At 38.3% G+C, this 25,538-nt stretch overlaps 1 pseudogene; it reads right to left on the reverse strand.

Moving 5' to 3' along the window:
• Positions 1-1,321: 1,321 nt before the first annotated feature.
• LOC101616841 lies at positions 1,322-21,846 on the reverse strand (annotated as a pseudogene).
• Positions 21,847-25,538: the final 3,692 nt, after the last annotated feature.

Below are 25,538 nucleotides of genomic sequence, written 5' to 3' on the forward strand. Positions count from 1 at the left end.
GATTTATATCTTTGCTCCTCTACAGGTAGGGTTATTTTTACCTCTACTGTCCTCCTTCATTTTTTTCATAATATTTTTTATTATTTATTTCCTGGCAAATATATTAGAAAGAGAGAGAGATCATTTATTTTCTTGAGATGGATCCTTACTATGGTACCAAGGCAGGTCTTATACTCCTGAAATCAATCCAGGTAGGTGGGATTGCAGGTATATGCCACAATTCCCAATCTAATGCTGACCCTACCTTAATTTTACCTTTGTCACAAAAATTTAAAAAAAAAATTAGAAGAGTTTGATAGACACAAAACTGCTGTACATTATGTATTTTTCCAATATAATAGTAGGACAATATAGATGGGAATGATAACATAGCCTTATATTTATGTAATACTGTAGAAATTTGTATAATTTGTTATACTTCCTTCTTTCACTTTCACAACAAAATTCTGGCTTGAATGGAATTGTTACCATTTCCCAAATTCCTCACCAAGGGTCTGAGGCTTTGCTGTTACTCTTTCTTGACGTAGATCTCACAGACGAATAAAAGGAAGTGTCAGAATTGGAACTCTGGTCTCTCCTCCTTCAGTATGCTGTTCCAATGTCCTAAGATAGGCTTTCATCTCATTTCATAATTTTCACTGACACATATCATGGCAAGGTTGAGTATATCTGAATCTACTCTAGATTACAAAAGTACCAATACTTGTGGGTGAGGATGGTAACTATGCAACACATTTTAATGATTCATTTATAAAATAATATGTGTGACTATTTAGAATATTGAGTTGGGATAACCAGAGCATTAGTAATCTTTTTTGTCAATATTATTCTAATATTTCCAAGTATTCATTGCCTTTAAATCCTTTTTTTCTATGGTCTGGCTTATATTATTATAAGTTCTCTGGATTTTAACAGTGCCTGGCCAAGTTGGCACTTATAAAAGCTTTCCTTTGCAGACAAAGTTGGCAAGAAAATGTGGTGAAGCCGATGCCAGAGGCACTGTTTCATTTGTGAGCCTCAAGATTAGAAACATACGATCCCTGACAACAAGCAGACTAAAAGCAAAGTCTAGAAATATGTGCAACACGCCTTTGATGCTCCAACCTGTCATGTGGGAAGATTGGAAAGACTTGATTTGTCTTGACTTTATTTCAAAAAAATCTTCTTACCAAGATGAAATTGAAAGAATTTAGGAACACTTCAAAATATTTAAACTATTAAAGGATAAAGTAAGATGACAAACATCTATTTCTTTCTTTTTCTTTTCACAAACACACAGGTCTTCTTTGTTAGCTGTGTAGAAAACTCAACTGTATAAAACTTATAGACCAATGTGGCCGTTTTTGAAACTAGCTAGCCGGATCAGGGTAGCACTCAGGATGGTAACACACAGAGCCACCAACCACACTAAAGAGGAATGTGCAGTCAGCCCCACTGGAACCTACAGGGTCAGATTCTTAACTATTGGTTTGTTCTTCATGTTGTCCACTGGCAGACCTCCTTACTCTTCAAAGTACAAGCCACTTGTGACTGCGCCCAGCATTTCAAAATTGGGAACTCTTGGTCACAGCACATCAATAACTCTGGGTTGCTAACCACAATGAGGGTGTCGCCATCCTTCCTACGTGGCCGGGGAAAGTGATAGCGCACAGGCAAAAAGGCTTGGAAACAATCAATGCGCTGTGTGTCTTGTCTGGCATAAATAAGGACTTCAGATGCCTTGGACAAATAAATAGTTAGGGGCTTCTGCATTAAAACTTTCTAACACCATCACTGCCTTTAATCCCTGCACTCAGGAGGCAGAGGTAGGAGGGCCACTGTGAGTTTGAGGCCAGCCTGAGACTACAGTGTGAATTTACAGGTCAGCCTGGGCAAGGACGAGACTTCTGTTAAGTTTTTTCTCTTGTAATGAAATCAACTCATAAGGATCCACAAAATGTCCTTGTTGGGATGTAATATTGAATTAAGAGTTAGCAGGTCTGCTTCCAGCCACTGCAAACGAACTCCAGATGCGTGCGCCCCCTTGTGCATCTGGCTAACGTGGGACCTGGGGAACCGAGCCTCGAACTGGGGTCCTTAGGCTTCACAGGCAAGCGCTTAACCGCTAAGCCATCTCTCCAGCCCAAAATTTCCCCTTTTATTAAAAAGCCTCTATACATTTCTAGCCCTGAAACATGTATTTTTCAGCAATTACCTTCACATTTTTGTGAAAGAGATTTTTAAAATTGTGTGTGTGTGTGTGTGTGTGTGTGTGTGTGTGTGTGTGTGTTCCACATTGCTTGGACAAACATCCAATAAAATATAGTTTACGGTAGGAATAGCTTTATTTCAGGCTTACAGAGTCCAGGGAAATACCATCAGTGGCAGAAGAGTTACTCCCATTAATAGATCCAAGCAGGGAAACTCCACTCACAGGCTTTGGGCTAGAATCAAGGCCTGGCCCCAAACATACCTTAAGGCTGAACCCCAAGACCCCCACCCCCAGTGCCTTCTCCTCAAGCAGACTGCTAGACAGTTAAACAGGAAACTTCACCTTAATTATAAATATCTGAGGCTATCAGGGACATACATTCACTACCATCATAAGCGGACATTTGTCACAACATGCACGTGAAGGTCAGTGGACAACATTTGGGCCTGTCCTTGCCTGTACACTTCAGTTGAAGCAGGTTTCTTACTCTGGATTCTTGCTCTGCTATTTTTTGTTAACCTTGCCACAAGTTTTCAGGAAATTGACCTGTCTCCATTTCTACGTCACCACCAGCATTAGCATGCTAGAGTTACAGAAGCCCACTATGGGTTTCAACTTTTTAAAAATATTTTATTTAGTTAGTTATTTTTATTATTTATTTAACAGATGAAGAGGGATAAAGAGAGAGAATGGATGCACCAGGGCCTCCAGCCACTACAAACAAACTCCAGACGTGCATCTGGCTAACATGGGTTCTGGGGAATTGAACCTGGGTCCTTTGGCTTTGCAGGCAAATGCCTTAACCACTAAGCTATATCTCCAGCCCTGGTTTTCAACTTTTTACTTAGTGTTTGTGAATGGAACTTGGGTCCTACACTTTGAGTAATTTGTCCATTGAGTCATCTCCCTGGCTTGACAAAGAAATGTTTATATTGCTCAAAACATGCTATGCATCGTAGATGAGTAAAGCTTAAGTAGCTGGTCACTCGTGTGTGTGTGTGTGTGTGTGTGTGTGTGTGTGTGTGTGTGTGTGTGGTACATGCCTGTATATATGTTTGTGACATACTATAAATAAAGAGAACAAGGAATAAAGATGGATAACCAAAAATAATGACTGGTGAAACTTACGAAGACAGTCTTGTGGTTGTTTTTAGTTGTTTTTTTAGTTCGTTGCAGTGATCTTCATTGACCGCCACTGGCACAGAGTCATGATCAATAGTCTCAATGTTCTGCAAATCACCAGAAGCTGAAACTGCTGCTGCCTCTACATGATTTCTTTCTCCCCATTTATCTTCAGGTGACAAGTTTTCTCATTGTCTCCACTGCTAATACAGCTGCTCATTAATTGTTTCACATGAGCAATTCTATGTATGCCCTAATAAGATAACAAATCATATAGCCCACCAACACATCTTCCTGCTATACAAACACTTCCTTTCTCTTACATTGTGCATATAAATATTTTCACACGGAACAATTCCAATGAAGATATTTTCATCTCTAATTGACATTTGCAAGTCTATAAATAGATCAGAGAAACATTTATAGTCTCAGTGTTTTTACCATATTACTCGGCTTCTTTTTTTTTTATCATTGTGACTCAGTTACATATGCGACTTTTCATTGCTGAGCAATCTCCAATTAACATGAAAGTGGCATATACTTCTTTATTTGCTTTGTATCCAAGTCAAAATTAATTCAAATGCATTGTAGCCAAGATTTATTTGATTTTAGTTTTAATATATTTAAATATTTGACCTTGAAACATTATTGTTGCAGCAGTGAAAAAAAATAATCAGTAACTTACAAACATCCTAGTCTTTACATAATTATCACGCACAAATTTCAGCTACTAGGATTAAGTTAAGCAACATCAGTCTACCCCCCCCATATTGTTCAAATTTCAGTTACTACTCTATGTATCTGTAACTAATTTTATAAGATACCAATTTCACTGCCTGCTGGCATCATGCAGCTACCCCATGTAATAGCAGTTGTCTATCCACATCAAAGACCACTGATATCATCCATTTCAGAGTCTGCCAATGACTGTTGTATATTCAGCTCACTGAGTACGGAACAGTAGTTGGGACACTACCTCCTTGTTTCTGTGATAAAGGCAATAAAGGTGCAAGTGCACAGAACAAATGAAGTGATAGGGCTGCAAATGAAGTTTGAATTGCCACAAATGGTTAGCGAGGAATGTTGGTGATGGCTTTAAACCCAGCCAGTTGACTGAGACAGAAGGATCACCCTGAGTTCAAGGCCAGACACAGTATGAGACTATGTCTAACAACTAAAATGGAAATCTTCGTACGGTACCATTAACAACCTTCTTAACGTAGCCAGAGAAATGAAGGAAAGGAAAGTGTTTTAGCTCATTGACATTGATGAGGAAAGGAATTTCAACAGCAAGAATGCCATAGTCCCAGGGGACGTAATGCCAATGGAGGGAATCACAATAAATAAAACTCAGAGATCTCACAATACTAGAGGCAGAAAGGATAGTGTCAGAGCTTACAGATGGAACTATTTTTCAAGTCACTGGAATATCACAGCTCTGTGGCATGTGGTGTATCAAAAAGAATGAAAGAAAGAAAGCAATGTTCAAATTACCACTCCTGATGAAGCTTTGAAAAGAAATAAAATTGAAACATTTTCATGTTCAATGTTTCTAATGGCTTAAATGAATGTGTATTACATGAATATTGGTACTGTAGGGTTTTAAAAATAAATATCTAAAAACATGTTAAGACCTTTTAACATTTTTTACTAGTCCTAAAGATAATTTTCATGTTGATGGTTAAGATCATTTTGAAGTTTCACTTTGCAAGCAGAATCATTTGTAGAGCTCTGAACGTACTCATCAAGCCTAGGGCTACAGCAATATGTGTGTGTGTGTGTGTGTGTGTGTGTGTGTGTGTGTGTGTACGTGCGCACATATAAATATGTACTTATACATATATATACACATATATGAAAGCGTATATGCATGAGGATGTTAGTATTTGCAGGTCTTTGATGATATCTCTCCAGAGGGAAAAATATATAAGGACCTTTTCAACTAGAATTTATCTTAGATATTGATAGTCATTATTAAAAATTATTTAAGCTTGACTAAATTGACACCCAAATTATAGACTACTGAAATAAGAAATGTCATAAAAATATGAGATATTTAGCATAAAAGTTGTATAAACTTTCCTAAGTCCTCCCAGAAGTTAACTTCATATTTAAATCTTTTTCGGAAGACCCATAAAATGGCTATGCAGTCAAACCCTGAGTTTCACAGCTGGTTTACTTCCACCGCTCTGGCTAGCCCACTCAGCAAGGCAGTGTAGCAGTTCTTCTCTTCCTCTGATCCATCCTGCTGAAAGACTATTAACTGGTTTCTGTCAAGAGTACAATTCAGCCACTCAGCAGACAGACTTACATGTGACTCTGATAGCCTAGAAATGGGCAGTGCAGCACCTTTCACCTGCTCTAATTTTGGCCTTCCTTTTCATGGGTATATTTAAACCAAAAGCTCTGTACGCTAAAGCAAAACACGCCAGGAACAACAGAATGCCTATCACAGATAATACAACTAAAACATTGTTTCTCTTAAAAATGAAGCTTAATTTTTAATGTTTAATTTTTTAATATCTAATTTTTAATTCTTAATATTGAAGCAAAATTACATAGTTCTCACATTTGTTTCCAAGTTATTGCTTCTAAGCATTATTTACCTGCATGGCACTATCCCATCTTGATCAACAAAGCAGTAAATAACCCTCTCCTACTAGAAGAAATGCTGTGCTTATACCAATGAATATTATCTATTGATACACCAGGGAACGAATGTTCAAATTGCTTCAGTATTTTTAATGATACATTAAGTTTCACTGAACTAGGAATCAATCACACTGTAAAAGCATAGTATGTAGTGAATTAAAAATATTTAAATAATTTTTTCATGAAGAATAATGATTATATGCCTCAGGAATTATAATCTTTTAAATGAAGATTTGTTCATGAAAGGGGAAAATACCAGATTTTGCAGTGTACCATTCATAAATATCATTTTTCAATTCAAAAAGAGCTACTTGAAAAGAGGCATGTGGTTTATGACACACTGTCCACATGTTGAGAGAAGGCAAACATTGTCCAGCTTAGGTTCCAGTGCTCAGAGGTTTAAACTAATATCACCTCAGAAAGGTTACATATGCACTCCCTACTTCATTATCTATCCACTACGTCTTACTCAATTATAACTAAAGTTGAATTTCAGTCCGTGTTAACATCAGTCCATAAGAAAGTCCATAAGCCACTCATTTCTCTGGAAGCTGTATCTTCATCATGTCAAGCTAAATTCATCTATGAAACACCCAAAGGGAAAGCCATTGTAAAGACTTGGTAAAGGAACTGTGTGCTGTTTCCAAACTCTTTGGTCTTCAGAGACTGTATATATATTTGAGAGAGAGAAAGAGTCACATGGAGAGAAATAGGTGATCTAGGGCTTCTAGTTTCTACAAACGAATTCTAGACACATGTGCCATCTTGTGCACGTGGTTTATGTGGGTCCTGGGCAATTGAACCTGGGTTCTGTGGCTTTGTAGGCAATTGCCTTAACCACTAAGCAATCTCTTTAGCCCAATTAGGCACAATTTAAGAACCAGCTTGAAGAGTTTGAACATAAATTTTATTTTTTTAATCTTAATATACTCCAACAAGTGGATTAAGACAAGACTACCAGTTTTTTGTTTGTTTGTTTGTTTTTTGTTTTGTATGGTGTTGCACACACGTTTATGAGAGAGAGAGAGAGAGAGAGAGAGAGAGAGAGAGAGAGAGAGAAAGAGAGAGAGGAGAGAGGGAATAAATATTGGCATTCCAGGGCCTCTAACCACTTTAATAGAATTCCAGATGCATATGCTCCTTGTGTGCCTTTGTGACTTTGCACATGTATCACCTTGTGTTTGTGACCTACGTGGGGTCTGGGGGAGTAGAACATGGATTCTTAGGGCTTCACAAGCAAGCACCTTAACCGCTAAGCCATCTCTCCAGCCCCAAGACTAGCACTTTGGGATGACAATTGTGGGACACAGTGCAGGAGATACTGGAGCTGCTAAAAAGATCTTCCTCAACCAAGTTTAAGAGTCGAGGGAGAATGCAGATATATTATATTATGTTCTGAGTAGTGGTGAGAATGGTTTCAATCATCCTGAAAGATTAGCACTAAACTAGCACAAAGGGAACAGTCTTCAGCTAGCATTTCTATTTAACTAGAATAATTTATATGTCTGCATTATTTTTCTGTTTGTGTCTGTATGTCTGTTTGCATGTGTGAGTGTAGATGTGTGCATGTGAGAATGCACAAGTGAGCAGAAGATAACCTTACATGTCAGTCCTCACTTTCCACTTTGCTTTCAGATGGTGTCTCCTTTTGCCATTTGCCAGGGATTTTCCTGTCCATTTCCCATATTACCATAGGCATATCAGGGTTATAGATTTGCACAATCACACATGGCTCAACATGAGTTCTGGGGACCATAACTCACGTCTTCACATGTGCACAGCAAGTACATTTCACCTACTAAGTCATTCCTCCAGCCCCAGTTTCTTATCTTGTGGTACTAGAGGTTGAAACCATGCCTGTCAGGTGCTCTACCACTATGCTCCATTCCCATCCCTCTTTTTACTTTCTATTTTGATATAGGGTCTCAGTAAGTTGTCCTGGATAGTCTCAAGTTCAATTTAAACCAGGCAGGTCTTGAACTTTCCATTCTCTTGCCTCAGACTCCTGAGCAGCTAAGATTACAGGTCTTTGCCATAAGACCTGACGTATGTATTTGTTTTTAATTTTATGCTTCTAGAAACTTCTTGCCAGCTTAAAAGAAAGTAGTCATACATCTGCAGTAGTAAATCTTGGAATCATGTGATGTTTTATGCACTAGTATCAGAAAATGAAAAGGAGATAGGCAAGGTAACTCGTGAGTCACATCAAAGCCCTGTAAGCATGTCACAGACCCTTGCTGCAAGTGTGCTCAGGGAGGCTCTTGACAACAACTCTATGCATTTTCCTTTGAGGTCATAAGGGGCTGCAGTGTGACACCAGTCCTCAATGGATAGTCCCCTTCCTATGTGTCGGGGCCTTGCAAACCTCTGGTCTCTAAGGCCGCTGGGCGTCCTGCCAAGCTCCTCAAATGCAGCTATTACACAGTTACTCTTACCTGGTACCTGGAGGTGAACTTAGATGAAGGTTTCCATTCACAGCCCTCAGGCTGGTCTGGTTCCAAGGGAAGAGATGAACCTGGCTTTAGTTAGCGTACACTAATGCAGGCCGCATTTGCTCTGACTACACTCGAAGATCAAGCAGAGAAAGGCTTCCTGCACCTTTCCTTCCCTCTGCTGATTTTTTTTTTTTCTGCGTGCTATTTTGAAGTCTTCTATCTCAAAGTCACAGCCTTTGTTCAAAGCTGTGTGTCATTATCTTTAGGTTTCTTTCAGAATCACTAGCAGTATGGCATTCATGTGGAGTATTTGGGATGCTGTATTTAAATGGTGTGATTATTTTCACTCAACAGCCAAAACTTGCCAAATGTTGTCCTCAGATGAATGAAGAATTTGTTCATGCAATTGTAGTCAACAGAGTACTTTGCAAATTGATTACTCAGAAACTTGAGTTTCAAGAGGAGAAATCACAAGAGGTGAGCTGACGCACCCTGTCCTGTTCTTCTATGAGGAAGTTCCAGTTTCAGTTCATGAACCTAGGATGTCCACTTGGGGTTTGTTTCCAAGGGAACCTAGGAAATAGATGCATGGTGTTTTAGACTGGAATCTTGTTAAACCAACTCTAGTTTATATAAAATTCAGCTATGTCTGTTGGTTCAAAGAGACAAAAAAAAAAAAAAACAGAAAAAAAAAAAAAACAGCAGTAACTCTTCAATATTGATCCCTTTACCAGATCACAGAGCAGTAATCTGCTTGATAATTGGCTGAGGTTAGACAATTTTATTCTCTGTAAATTGGACCTCAAATTTTTATATCCAATAAAAGATTTCATTAAACTCCATGTCTCATGAATTCCATCCCATATCTACTTCTTACTTCCTGCCAACCGTGGCAACCTTAATCTCTCCATTATTAAATTGCGCTTTGTATAGTAACTCACAAAGAAGGACAGATTTTAAACTTGGTCAAACAGCTTTCTTCTCTTTTTCACAGTCACATCATTGGCTAGTTAAAAAAAAAAAAAAAACATGGATTTTGTTTGAGTTATATTCCCAGTGTGAGGCCCCAAGACAAGGAAACCTCTAATGTTTCTGAAGCAAAAGCTACTGGCCTTCTGAATCTTATGTAGACAAGGTGGAAAGTGACTTCCAGATCCTATGGATACTTCATTTCCAACCAATGTAGCCTCAGATGCCAGACATACACAACGTGAATGCAGTGGTAATAAGAGCCAGAGAGTATTGTACGAGTGGAAGTCTCCAAGCTTTAATGAAAAACGATAGCAATCAAAAAAGAGAAAATAAAATGTTCGGCATTTGCTGGGCATGTAGAAAGATAAGGCTCACAAAAGCCAACCCCATGGGAAAGTCATGGGCCATAGGACAGAGTGAAGAGAGTTTCCAGAGCCCCTGAGTGCTTGAGAGTTACATCAGGCATCCGAATTGGAGTTCTTCTCTAAAAAGCAATGAATCCAAAAAGATTTCATTGTTGTTTGCTGCTATGTCAAGATCTAGCATAGTGTGTGACATAATAGTAAGTACCCTGAATGAGCTATAAAATATAAGCCTGTATATCAACGAAATCATCAATAGTCAAAATGAACATTGCCAAGTTTTCTTCTAATAAAGATGTGTTTTTTCCCCCAACCAGAATCAGCTTTAGCCATTCATTACAGAATTCATGTCAACATTTCCCCTAATGATTGTCAGTCATTCATTGATGATGATGACGTCCAGAAATGATACTGAAACACTATTTTCATGATATTTCCTCTGTGTGTGTGTGTGTGTGTGTGTGTGTGTGCACATAAGTGTCTTTGTGCTCCTGCAGGTGAGTCATGTGGAGGCCAGAGGGTAATATCAAGTGTTCTCCAAATTGCTCTTTTGAGACATGCTCTCTCACTGAGCTTAGAGCTCATGGATTTGGTGGAACTAGCTTACACGGTGAGCTCTACAAAGCCGCCTGGCCCTGCTTGCTCTTCTCTGGGATTACAGGTGTACGCCATCACAATAAGCATTTTCATGAGTGCTGGACATCCAAACTCAGGTCCCCTGCTTCCATGGCCAGCACATTACCGATAGAACCATCTTCTGGCCCTGCCCCTTTTCTTATCAGCTCTTATGACTCACTCTTGGCTACCACTCTAGATTTTATACTTTTTAAACACAATTGTCTTCTATATATGCATGCAGATAAATATTACAAGATAGAATGCACGTGGGCTGGAGGGATGGCTTAGCAGTTAAGGTTTTTGCCTGAAAAGCCAAACAACCCAGGTTCGATTCCCCAGGACCCACGTTAGCCAGATGCACAAGAGGGCACACACGTCTGGAGTTCATTAGCAGTGGCTGGAGGCCCTGGCATGCCCATTCTCTGTCTCCCTCTTTCTCTGTCAAATAAATAAATAATTTAAAAAAAGAATGCACACATATGAGACAATGGTGTTTGAAGCTTTCTGAATTTGGATAATACCCCTCAATATAATTTTTTTCAGATCTATCCATTTTCATGCAAAGTTTATAATTTCATTTTCTTTACTTTGTAGTAAATTCCCATTGTGTATATGTTCATCTTCATGGTGGATAGCCAGGCTGATTCTAGCTCTTAACTATTGTGAATAAAGCAGCAATAATCATGGGTATTCAAGTATCTCTGTAGTAGGAGCCAGCTATACCAGCCCTGACATATACCCAAAGGACTCCATATCTCACCATGATGTTTTTCACTTTAAACTTCAGTCTGGGTTCTGCCTAATGTCAAATGTCTGCTATGAAGCCAATGCTTTCTCCTTGCTTTTATTCCCTACTGCCATTGTCCACATGCTAGTGTATGAATGCATGTTTAAAATGTCTGTTAGGCTAGTCTGAAGTCCTTTCAAACACAAAAGCCTTCAACTCTGGTAATTAGAGTATCCTTTGGGCCTGGAATGACACTTTGCTGGCTGTTTCAAATTACCGTTAGACTTTACTATTACTTCATTTTTATTGATTGTGTGTATGTGTGTGTGTTATGCACATGTATGTGCCCACGTGCTCACCTGCCGAGGGTCGCGCTTGCCTGTGGTGGCCAGGAAGGAATATTGGGTGCCCCCCTCCATTGCTTCTCCACTCATTCTTTTTTTTTTTTATAATTTTTTTATTTATTTATTTGAGAGCAACAGACACAGAGAGAAAGACAAATAGAGGGAGAGAGAGAGAATGGGCGCGCCAGGGCTTCCAGCCTCTGCAAACGAACTCCAGACACGTGCGCCCCCTTGTGCATCTGGCTAACGTGGGACCTGGGGAACCGAGCCTCGAACCGGGGTCCTTAGGCTTCACAGGCAAGCGCTTAACGGCTGAGCCATCTCTCCAGCCCTCTCCACTCATTCTTATTTGAGCCACCATCTTACTGATTCTTGTATTTGCTATTTTGTCAGGAGTTTCAGCAATTCCTGGGTCTCTGCTCCTCTACAGAAAATGGAGTTACAGGCACATATAACCAGGCATAGCTGTTTATGTGGATTCTGCAGATTTGAACAAGAGCTATTTCAGGGCTCCCCTCAAACCCTCATGCTTGCTTAGGAAGCATACTTACCACGTACCCATCTCTCCAGCCCTTCACTATTATTTTTAAATGGTGAGGTCCTCCTTCTTAAAGTTTTTGTTTTACAAGTATTAAAATGTTATAATTGGGCTGGAGAGATGGCTTAGCGGTTAAGCGCTTGCCTGTGAAGCCTAAGGACCCCGGTTCGAGGCTCGGTTCCCCAGGTCCCACGTTAGCCAGATGCACAAGGGGGCGCACGTGTCTGGAGTTCGTTTGCAGAGGCTGGAAGCCCTGGCGCGCCCATTCTCTCTCTCTCCCTCTATGTGCCTTTCTCTCTGTGTCTGTAGCTCTCAAATAAATAAATAAAAAAGGAACAAAAAATTTTAAAATGTTATAATTAATAACAGTACATATATTAATTAAAAACTAAGTAAGAATTTTATTTATTTAATATTATGTGTAGCTGTGATTTCAGTTTTGATGTGGCATCTGGGTAGTGCCTGGAGCTTATAAATACTAAATTATTCTTAGTGAACCATGTTTGTTATGACTGACAGGAACTATTCTGATGTGATCATTCCCAGAAATAATGCTTAGTGAAGGACACAGATCTGCAAGATATTTTAGTTTCCTGGTTTATTACTGTATGCTGTTTTTTTTTTTTTTATTAAAAATGCTGCTTTCGAGTGAACTTATAAAGAAAGTAAAATTGTGAATGGTATTTTATTAAAGAACCCAGAACAGAAGAAAAAAAAAATAAGGTGCACTTTGGAAGGAATAAACCTATTGCCGAGCCCATGGGCTCCTCCAGAGACGGGATCAGATGCCTCCAATTAGTCACAGCGGATGAAGGGAAATAAAAAGGAATGGCCAGACCACCTGGTAAAATAAACCCCATACAGTGCCTGAGAGGAGAGCTGATTCAGGCCCATTCCTAAAGACATGGAGGTTGTCCTTGTGAGAAAATCCATCTGAGAGAAGGTATATTCCTTTTTTAATCAAAATATTTTATTTTATTTCCAGAGAGAGAGAGAGAGAGAGAGAGAGAGAGAGAGAGAGAGAGAGAGACCAGGGTCTGTTACCACTGCAACAAAGAATAAAAAAGAAAAAAAAAAAAAACATCTCCAGACACATACGCCACTTTATATATCTAGCTTGACATGGTTACTGGGGAATTCAACACAGGATGTCAGACTTTGCAAGCAAGTGCCTTAAACCACTATTCTGTCTCTGCATCCCTGGGATGGTGCATTTCTGACAGGAGAAAGGATAATATATAGAGAGAAATATAATTGGGTTTGTGAGCAATTGACAAAACAATCCAACCAAAGAAAGAGGAGGGGGAGAAATGAGAGAGACCAGTAAGAAGAGAGAAGAGGAGAAACAGCATTTTTTATAATTAGGTCTGATTAGGAAATTTGAACATTGCTGCTTTAAGAAAATGTCACAATTTAAACCCTATACTTATTTTCCTTTTATTATGATCACCACACTAACTAGTTCCTTTAATATTGTTTTTTTTTCCTGTGCTTGACAATTTACTTGGTAAAATATCTGAAAATAACTATAAATATGACATAATTATAATTTTCCATATCAGTATGTGATATTAATCTCAGTTCTTATTTGGAGTAATTTTTTTAAAAGGTGAATTTCACATGTCTATGAAAGCATGTGCTGTTATTTTACTATGAAATGCTTAATATTTTTTAAATAAAATGGGACATTTAAAGTGAATAAATTAATCTTAGATGAATTTTTATTCTATTTACTAACTTCCTAATAGCTGATGGTTTGATTTCAATGTTAAAATCAAATTTGTTTCTGTTCTCAAATAGAAATAACTTGAGCTTTATGCACAATCTTAAAAGATTCAGTAGTAAAACAATAGTGTGAATCTAACTGGCTGGTGAACTGAGCGAAAATATTATAGGCAAAGATTGCACAAGTCAATTTAAAAAATTTCAGTGATATGAATCACCATGGCCAATGTTCTGCTTCCAGTCAGCAAATGAAAAACTTTGATTAGAATTTACAGACTCTTATTATAGAAAATGCCCTGGAATAACAATTATTCCATAATTTATCATTAATACATTGTCTTTCTATTTAAGTGAAACTTCAATGCTTTAAACAATGTACAATAGCGTCCATCACTTGAAAAGCCCTGGCAGCTGTGTTCTGTGGACTAAGTGATCTATTGTTTTATAGACTGCTACGTCTGGAGCAACGAACTATGCTGAGAAGAACCAGACAGCCAGTGAGCAGCTCATCCATTACCCTTGCAGATCAGTGTGTTGATGACTCAGTACTCTTTCAGTGCCCTGAATTGAAAACCTCATTCATATTTCCCCCAGTTGATAGATGTTTCTGCCTTCAGAATCAGAATTTGCCAAAAACTCTTAAGCTTCAAGATAAGTGCACTTTTTTTTTTATCAGACAAGCATGTTGGAAGTTTCAGACTCTTTTTGTTTTAAACAAGTCTTTTAAATCCTCATGAAAAGGAGTCTATATAAATCATGTGATAGTTTCTTCTTTTAAAGTTCTCCCAAAAGATCTTGAATCACAATGGTGGCTGCATCTATTTGTATCAATCCAAAATTGTCAAAGACATTCGAATCTCAAATTGACATATATTATGGACAGATTCCAAATAAACTGGAATTCAAAGATAGTGCTTTATATTGTCAATTTTCAATCAGAACCAAAAACAAAATGAAAATTTTTCTGGAAAAAAATTATCCCAAATTCAAAGATGTCCATGATTGTGGTTGCTACCTTTAGGGATTAAAAGTAGCACTTTAAAGGCTGGGGAGGTTAGTCAGCAGTTAAAAGCTCTTACTTGCAAAGCCAAATGACCCACATTCAATTCCCCAGGATCCACATAAAGCCAGACTCAGAGTGGCATGTGTCTGGAGTTCATTTGTAGCAGCAGGAGGCCCTGACATGCCAATTCATTCTCATTCTCTCTCTCTCATAAATAAAAGAATAAATAAATGTCATTGTTGCTATAAAAAGTGGTAGTTTTATTATACATAGAAGGTCAAACCCACAATATAGCCACTGCTGTTGTTGTTCTTGAAATTATAGTCATATGTAAATTAGTGATAAATAATTCTATTTAATGTACATGATTGCCACTGTTCCAGAGGTTTTGAAGATTTACAGCAATAATAACTTAGACTTTACAAGTAACAAATGCAGGTGTGGGACAAGCTCTGTGAACCAGCACTTTGCAGTCTGGCTGGAAGTGGTTAATAGTTCAACCCTGATAATTTAGATACAGGAAGTAGGATATAACCAAAGCTTTCACCTAGAGCTGAATGAATTTAGCCTTTTGATTTGGAGAGTTCAAAAATAAATTGTGCTTTTACATTTGTGGCTGCTATGTTACATTTTCTAGTTTTGATAGACTCAAAATAAAATCATCTGCACACATAGAAGTTAAACCCAAATAAGGCAATTATCTAGCACCAGAAATTTAGAATCAAGAATTATTTAGCATGAGGCTAGAGAGATGACCTAACAGTTAAGGTACTTGCATGCAAAGCCTAAGGACCCAAGTTTGATTTGTAAGCCAGACATACAAGGTGGTGCATGTGTCTGGAGTTCATTTGCTGTGACTAGAAGCCATGGTGTTCCCATTCTCTCTTTCTCTCTATCTGTCTTTTCCTCTCTATACCTCTCCCTCACTCTCTCAAATAACTGAATTAAATATTTTTCTAATTATTTAGCAAGTCTCACTGATACATGAGGGCCTTTTATTGTGTTTAGGTAAGATTTGTCATTCATTAATTGCTGCAAAAAAAAAAAAGAAAATTGAAACATCAGAAGTAAACATTGCAAACATGTGATGTTGCTAATTTTTAAATTAACTTGACTTTTGGAGAGTGCACATTAGAAAACACATTAATTAGTTAATCTTTTCTCATCCCATCTATTCAGATACACCTCCCTTCTTTTATTTTCTTTCTTTTAATATTGGAGTGTGTGTGTGTGTGTGTGTGTGTGTTGTGTTGTGGTATATGCAAGTGTGTGTACCCATGAAGTGCCCAGTGTGGAGCACTGGGGTCTGGTTTTAGCACTCTTCTACCAGTTACTGTTTGAACCAGAGTCTCCTAATGATTCTGGAGCTTGTCATTTGTTTTGCAAGCTCCCGAGTCCTGAGTCTCTGTTCCCCTACTGGACTGGGGTTACAGGTATGCATGACTGTTGCCCCTGACCAGTAGCAGCTTATGGGAGGAAAGGGTTTATGTCAGGCTTATAGATCATGGCAGAAGAAGCTAGCTCACTTTCATAGATCCATAGTAGAGAGACACCACCAATCACCAGCAAGTATAAAGGGCCCACGACCTGCTGTTTATACACCTTAGGCCTGGAGAAAAGGACCAACTCCCAGTGACACCTCCTTCATCAGGTAGCTGGAGACTGAAGTAGGAAGCTTAACCTTAATAAAAAAAAAATCCATGAGGTTATAGGGGACACACATTCACCTTCAAATCCCCACCCTGGCCCTTGAGGTCCTCATGCTTGTGCAGGAAGCTCATTTAACTGCACAGCCATCTCTCCATCCTAAAGTACACATCACTGTGTGTTCTTATGTTATTTTAAATTTTATTGATAAAAATTTCATGGTATTGTCCAAGCAGTAGCATAAACATTTTTTAGGGTTCTCCAATGTAAAAATACAATATTTGCTATGATGAAAATTTTTGTGAGATTAAAAGCCACTAACAAACATACAAGAAACATCAAAATTATTTTCAGTTTCCCAAGATGGAACGCTGCATGTTGATACATGCAAATAAAATTATGAATATAAAACAAACATGTCATAAAAATAAAACCTGAAATAACCTGAGAGAAGTTACAAATAAATGTCCACAAAGGGAAATTAATATAATTGCTTAAGCTGAAAGTAGTATATTTAGATACTATAAAGCTACAAACAGGTATGTCTGTATATAAACAGTATACAGTCATGCATCATATGTAGCATCTAGCTACCAAAGTCCCTAATTATTTTCGTCTGAACATTTAATCAGTTTGTAATTTCCTACATTTAATATTTATGACAGAATATATACCAATTAATTAAAAACAATGTTTTTCTACCCCTTCCCTACTCTAAACCTGTTTCTCAGAAAAAATAACAAATCTCTTAGTTCTATCTTTCAGAAAATAATATTCTTCTAGCCTGTCATTGCCACCTATCATGTTAGTCATTGACTGTCACATCACATGAGCATTCATCTTCATTTTGCCAGATAGCTACACCCTAATCCCATATTGGAGATAGATATATTTTCTCATTGTAGTTCCTTTTTTAAAAACAAAATCCTTCCATAGCTGTAGGTAAAACATTAATTTGTTATTCCATATTTCCTCCAGCACAGATGGTCTCTTTGGTGTTTCCTTTTATCAAATAAGGGTATGTTCTCTTTCCCACTGTTTTATTGAAAATTGTGTACTTTTTGCATTAAAAATTATAGTCACTATAATTTCTTTGGGCCACTTTTGTTTTTCCTGAGACTTACAATAGCCATTTTAACATGCTGTTTAGATCAAGTATACCCTCCATTACTTCTACAAATCGCTGTGTCCCATCAACTCCTCTGTCGTTTTGGAGATGATCCCATGGAACTCAGTACTTTGCTTTGACCTGAACTGGCAGCTCTGTATGTGACACTTCTTTCTCTGTCCAAGATTGTATGTCATCTGCTATACATTGATTATCCTTGACTTCCTCCTTCTATTTTTTTTTAAAATTTGGCTTGCTACTAGGCATTGGGATAGTTAAGGAGTATCCAGAGGTCCTTCATGTCTTGGGGATATCACTGTCCTTGTTCAGTGATTCACTTTGAGCAGCCAAGACTCAGACCAATGCTTTCCCCAGAAACAATGTGCAACCCAGCTGAAGAAATCATCTTGAACTTCCTGACACTACATAAAAAGTTAAATAAAACAGGTGAAATTAACTTTAGTAATATATTTTCCCTAACAAATATATCCAAACTTGTAGCACTTCAATATATAATCTGTATTTTTAAATTATTCAAAAAATATTTATTTCTTTTCAATATTAAGTGTTTTCAATCTGGCACATATTTTAAGCCTCACAGAACATTTTGACATAGACTCCATGTGTCAATATGTCTCTGCATTGGACAGCCCTACAGTATCTTATACCCATGCTCCAGGATATTTGTACAGAAATTTTCACAGTGACACTGATCAAAACAGTGGGAAAATCCCAGCTTATCAATACGGACATCATATTACAGCAATTGCAGTACAGGACAGCAAATGAACCAACTGTGATGTATAAGTTATATTACTGTTTAGCATTTAAACTACATCTTCATTCAAAAAAATAGGGTAAATTTACAAGAATAAATTGGAGTGCAGAAGGTGAATATCATAATTATACCATTGAGAGCTCAAAAATTAAGCAATACATCAGATCACACACATACACAAACACATATATACACACACAGGACTGCATGAATAAAACTTTTAAAAGCACCTATAGGGAGAAATAAACTCAAAGCCATCACTGGCACCTTAGTGTTCAATGGAGGTAGCATGGAAGTCACTGAGAGTTACTGATAACACTCTCCTTCAGCAGACAGTGGAGAAAGATGTATCTATTGTCATTATCCCTGACACTTCAGGAACTCTCCTAGATGAGGTTCCTCCGGGATAACAGAGCAGGAGACAATGATTGAAATGCAGGTGTTTTCAGGAAAAGGGGTTAGGAGTTTGAGGATAGAGAACCAAGGATGAAGGAGGGGGGTGCAAACAACAGCTGTAGGACAGACGGAGCTCAAACCTGCCAGGACCTTTAAAGAAGCCAAGCAGAAGACACCTCAGAATATTGTCTCTCAAAGAAAGAGATTACTTTCCCTCACCTCCTTGCCTCTAGTCGAGTTGGTAGATGAGTCATTCACCCTCTCCCCAACCAGGCAAGGTAGGATCTGTTCCTCCAGGTGGTGGATTCAGGGAATCCTCCATCCCAAAGAAAGAGCTCCTGACTCAGTCACAGCAGGATGGCTGCAACAGGAGGGGCTGTAGGAAAACAAAATTCTAGGTTATTAGAACACAATGCCATGTACTTCAAAGCCTGTTTCAAAATCTTTATCTATGTACTAAACACATTGTAAAATAGAAGAAAAAGAAGAAAGTCATATAAAGACTTAGTCCTCCATGCCAGCAAGTTGCACATTTACAGATGCAGTCAGATTCAAAATATTAAGATAAATTTAGCCTGTGTTGAATGCATACAGACTTTTTTCTAATATTATACAGCCATTTACATAAAATTTACATTGTACTAAGTGCTGTTGGTATACGGCAGCATATATTGGAGGATTTGCATAAGCTATTTGCAATTTTTTACCTATGTTATATAAAATGCTTGAACATACATAAATTGTGGGTTCCATATGAAGTCTAGAAACGAATGCCACATCATTCCAAGGGACAACCTTATGTTTATTTTTCCCCTGGATAACATCATTTTAAAGGAATTTAACAGTTAATGGAGAACATGGTGACTATAACAAAGCCTAAGGACCTTATGTCCCGGACTTGATGGGCTCACTGACATTATTTTCATCATTCTTCAGGGTGTATGTAGCAAGGTTGAACCCTCTTGGTGTCCTCAGAGGTAAGTTTTGCAGGGCTGGCAAAACCCTGACTAAAAGCAGTAGGCACACAGAATCACCTCAGGTCCTACCCTGCATCCTGTGCCTTCTGCCAGAGTGCTCTGCCCATGGCTCACTCGTCACTCAGCTTGTGGCCTTGCACTGTCCGTGAGTCCTAGGTTACTCTGCCTCCCAGCTGCACATGCATCCCCACCCTCGCCTAGTCACTCTCTGGCCCCTTGAGCTATTTTCTAGTGTGACGTTTACCAATACTGACGTTACATTACACAAATTAGTTTTTGTTGTCTGTCTTTTGTTCTGCAAAAGTTCCACCACAGCAGACAAGCTACTTTTACTCTAAGGACCTAAAGTAGTGTATAATATCCAGGAGGTGCTCAATGGATATATTTTAAAATATTTTATTTATTTATTTGAGAAACACACACAGAAAGCAGCAAGAGGGAGAGAAAGAGAGAGAGACAGAGAGAGAGAGAGAGAGAGAATGGGTGTGTCGGGGCCTCTAACCACTCCAAACAAACTCCATATACATGTGCCACCTTAGGCATCTGGCTTACCTGGGGACTGGGGAATCAAATGTGAGTTCTCTGGCTTCGCAGGTAAGTGCCTTAACCACCAAGCAATCTCTCCAACCTTGATTTTTTTTTTTTTTTTTGAGGCAAACCCAACAGAGTATCTTTCTTTCTTTTTTGTTGTGACAGTGAGAAACTGAGAGGTACAGAGACTGCAAGTGAGAGAGAGAGAGATAACTGGCATTCTAGGGCCTCGGCCACTGAAATCAAACTCCAGACACTTGCACCACCTAGTGAGCATGTGCCACCTTGCACTGCCTCACCTTTGTGCATCTGGCTTACGTGGGATCTGGAGAGTCCAATATGAGTCATTAGGCTTGGCAGGCAAGTGCCTTAACCGCTAAGCTGAGCCCTGGATATTTTTTAATGTCCTCTAATTTTCACCATTTAAAAGCTTGCCTGTCTCTCTTTTTATTCAGAGTTGTGTAGAGTGAAGGACTTCAGTTGCTTCATTTAAAGCTTTTCAAGTCTGTATCTGAATTGCACTTGCCAGAATTGATTGAAAGGTAACAAAATATCTCTTGCATTCTTTACCAAGGATTTCCCACTTCATAAGTAGCTATGATTTTTATAAAACCTAAGCTGACATTTACATTTCAGTGGGACACCAATTTCAACACAGTCACATGGCTGCAGGCCTGGGTCTACATGGTGACTTCCGGAGCTGTGAGCAGCCATCACTGTCACTGACGAGGATGCATAACAACCCTGGGGAGGACACCAGACTACATAAAATCACAGTGGGGTGTTATGAGATTGCTGAATTGCCAACTTATGTCTTTATGAATCTAAACTGGATGAAAAATAAAACAATTTCACAGTTTAAATAACTTTAATATGATGTGAACATTTGGTGATATTTAATTCAGCCCTAGTCCTTTAATATTATATTTTGTTTTTCATAAAGCATGTTGGGTATTATTTAGAGTTGTGTTTATTTATTTATTTATATACTCATTTTTTTGGTTTGCTGACAACAGCACATTTAAAGCCATCTAAATTATTTTCCATATAGAAAATGCTTCCTACACATAAACACATATATACATACATATATATGGTCTTGCTCAAGAGGCATGTGGGAATCACAGACCTGGCCAAGGAATGTGTGTGTTGGGGGAGGAGCTATGGACACAACATGCAGCAGGAAATTGGAACTCAACAAAACAGGAGACTAATGAAGCCTGATTGTTACCACGTGGCCATGACCCAGGTCCCCTTTGGACTGAGTTGTGGTCTATGGATCACATTATTGACCTCGGCTGTACAACATGAGTATCCAAGGAGCATCCGTACACACACATGGCTGGCAAAACTCTGAGTAAGGGCAATAATCACACTGTATGCTGGTGTGGAGCCCTACACAGGATTACCTAATAAGAACCTGTTCACTGAGGTAATCGCCCAATACTAATGACCAATTACTAAAAGAAGGTTGATACAGAGGTGCTCCCCAGTATCTTGCATAACAATTTTCTAGCACTGTGAGGGCCATCCAGCAGGGAGTCCGCTTGCATCTCAGTTCCGGCATGATCTCTCAGTGTCCTATAACTGCAGCCAGTGGTGACTTCAGAAACAGAGACTTACCATTGAGTTCTTGTGAGGAGCCAAGTGCTTTCACAATGGCCTGCATTGTTTCGGGGACCTCATGGGCCTCCATGACCAACTGTTGTGGATGACCCATTGTTGACACAGGGCTTTACCAGCGACTGCCTATGCCTTTAGGGTCAAAGTTTCTCCACTTCTGCAGTTGCTTTTGCCCAAAGCTGCAGTTGCTTTTGCCCAAAGCATCTCTCTCGATCTCCCTGTCCCTATCCTCTTCAGAGAGTTATACCTTTCAACTAGCTAACTAAGAGCTGGGTTTCTATGATACTGACTCATGCCATCATTAGTTTTGTGTATCTCCCCCTTCTCCCCCCTTGCCCTGTCCACCTATATTCTGTTCTTCTGCTTGCCTGTGTACTATCCCCTCTTTGGATCTCTCTCTGCTTCTCCTATCTCCAAGCCTCATTCTGACTTCCTTAACCATACTATATATGCTTACTACAACTTATAAGCAAATATTTACAGTTAGGATTCACATATGAAGGAGAACATTCAGTGTTTGTCTTTCTGACCCTGAGTAGCCTCACTTACTTTAAATAATCTTGACTTTCTCATTAAGAATTGCCAATTCTTTTAAAATTTGTATTTATACAAATGTAAGAGAAAAGAAAGTTGCCTGTTAACATAACTCTTTTCAAAGATGATAAGCTAGAGCAGGAAAGTATTAGTCAAATTCTAAATTTTTATGTGTCTTGGCTGCATCTGTGGACATACAACCTGCACATTCTTTGCTATCTCATGCCCAGTACTTTGGCTGTGCAGTCCTCAAATATTAATTTGGAAATCATGTCTGTCACCAGGTCCTTATCCCATGTATTGGAACTACTCCATCATAAATTTGTAGCAAACTACAGGCAGCCTCCGAGATCGATTGTGCTGACTGTGTAGTAGAGATGCTGGAAAATATAGAGAAATAAGAAGCTTTCTTGAAGCCAAGACTCTACATCCCATACAGTGAAAGTAAGAAGATCTTCAGATTTCAGTCAAATGCTTTCCATCAGTTTTTTAGAGAGATATATGCTTTTCAATATAAAAAGATTTTCAAGAAAAGATTCCCACTTTTAATGAGTTCTTATCACTGTCACAAATAACTCAGGCAAAAAAAAAAAAAAAAGACTCCAAGTAGTGAGGATTTTTTTTTTTTTTTTTTTTTTTTTTTTTTTTTTTTTTTAGCTCAGGGTGTCAAAGGTTTCAGCTCATGGTGACTGAGTCCATTGCTTTTGGGCCTGTGGTTAGGTTGCAATTATTGGAGAGCAGCTATGACCCCATATTGAACATGGAGAGGAGACAGAAGTATGAAGGGCCAGAGATTCTTCAAAGGCAAGCCCTCAGATTCCATTTCCAACACCAATAAAAAAAAAGCCTTCATATTTGGATTAATCATGATCCAATGACTGGATCAGCGTATTTAGTACATGAGTCACTTCCATCTCATTTCATATCCAACTTTAACTGCCACAAAATCTCATGTGGTTAGGCCACCAACCTCAAGTGCTAAGTGTCTCCTGACCAATGACCCACAGTCAAGGTAAAATATATAGATCATACTTTGGAAACCTACATTTTATGATGATTACAATGTTTTAATTTTTTTACTGTCTCATTTACCAAATACATGAAATAAATTCCAAATCAATCAGAACAAATACTTTCTGAGTAGACATCAAACAAAGTGTGAATGTTAATTGTTCAGTAAACCAAGGTAACAACTCTAATAATCATATATTATCAGCTTTCAGCACGTTTACAACAACGTCTCCCATGCCCTTGTGAAATTATAAAAATTATATTGCCTTCAGATGCATATTTATCATGGAGTGTGATAATAAATAGTATAATAAATCTTATTAATGGTATGAAGTTTTATATTCACATATAAAGACTATCTTTTAATGAAATCCTTGTGAAGGTTAGTTTTGGAAATGTCAAGTGGATTAACAAAAACAACTCTTCATTAAGCTATGGATGTTCTGTGTGATTGAAAAGCGTAGAAGATGGCCTGTGTGCATCTGCATATATTAAAGCTTTCCAAAATGTAAGTTCTCCAGAAATCTGCTCAGAAATGAATTTCTAGTTCAGACCTCAGGGCTAGAAACCCTTTCAGCTGGCTTAGATTCTCACTTGCCACACTATTTTGAACTAGTCTTTTAACATCTTTGAACTTCAGACTCCTCATCTATGAACTCTAAACTTCAGCAAAACAAAACAAAAATGTAATTACAGCCCTATTAGCAATCGTGACCACAATTCCACACTAAAGTCAGATTCAATAACCTCCACTTCTTACTCCATACAGACACAAGATTTCCAAATGAATTTCATGTGTGGTGATTATTGTTATCCTTTTAGTATAATTTTATGTATAAAGTTAACAATTATTTTTCTTTGTATAAGTGTGTACAATGTCCTAAACATTATGTTCTGAAAAGAGTGGGCATAAAGCTCAATCAGTAAAGATGTGTGTCATTCTAGCACTCAAGAGGGGGACAGGAGTACCAGAAGTCATACTGAGATTGAGACTAACCTGTTATATGAGAGACATTATCTCAAAAACATGGTTAGATATTTACTTTTAATGTTTTAAGACATGAGGACAAAATTGCATAGTACACATGAAAATAACTTTAAATCTCAACATGAATTTCAGTGCTTAGGTGTTTTTTTTTTCCCCATTTGCATGAGCTCCCCAAATTCTGGGATTCTATGTCATATTGTTCATTTCTAGTATCCAGTATCTGCGAACTGAAGCTCAGATGCAAACCCTAAGGGAATATTGATTCAGCATTTACATCAAGTGTTGAACTAACTGCTTTGTGCATGATTTATTTAGGAAACATTGTTTTTCAGAAAACTGTTATTGTCACCCATTTATTACTGTTATTATTATTATTATTATTATTATTTTATTTTTGAGAAAGAGACAGAGAGTGAGAGGGAGAGGGAGAGAGAGAGAGAATGGGCCTGCCAGGGCCTTTCAGACTCTGTGAACTAACTCCATACACGCGCATCCCGTTGTGCACATATGCAACATTGCATGCTGTGTCACTGCATCTGGCTATGTGGGACCTGGAAATTTGAACTTGCATCCTTAGGCTTCGCAGGCAAGTGAAGTACATTGTGCTAAATGATACAAGATACTTACTACAGAACAAACCCAACATGTGATTCTACGTACATGACATGAGATATATAGAAGAGTCAAATGCATAGAAAAAAATAAGGATGGTCATTTTCAGGAGGGAGAAATGGGTAGCATTTAATAGGCACAGGGGTTCTTTTTGGGAAGACGAGAACATGTTGGAGAAGTATTTTGAGAATAAAACATACTGTGAATCTATGCTGTAAGCCATGCCACTGTACTGAGTGCTTAGAATATGCAGATGGACGGTTTTATGTTATATTGACTTCACCATAACTAAAAACGAGGGAAAATAATGAAAGAGAACATACATGTTTGGCTGCTGTTTACCATTTGCAGATCTTGCTGTTACTGTTTTTGAAGGAATTATTTCAGAAATATATCCTGAAGTATTACGTGAGGATTCAGTTCATGGACTCTTGAAGCAACTTGTCCTGGCTGATCCTGGTGATAAAAAGTGGAGGGGGGTTACAGTGAGGCAGGACAGAGTTGTTTCAGGGCATTAATCTGACTATAGGGCTGGTCTCGCAGTCAGGAATCAAGAAACCATGGAGGTTCTGATATGACATAGTAAATTAAAGTTTGCATCAGGCTAGGATCAATGTGTGAAGAATCGACCTAATACGTAGGGA

The sequence above is a fragment of the Jaculus jaculus genome, chromosome 7 (assembly GCF_020740685.1).
Source record: "Jaculus jaculus isolate mJacJac1 chromosome 7, mJacJac1.mat.Y.cur, whole genome shotgun sequence".
Lineage (NCBI taxonomy): Eukaryota > Metazoa > Chordata > Mammalia > Rodentia > Dipodidae > Jaculus > Jaculus jaculus.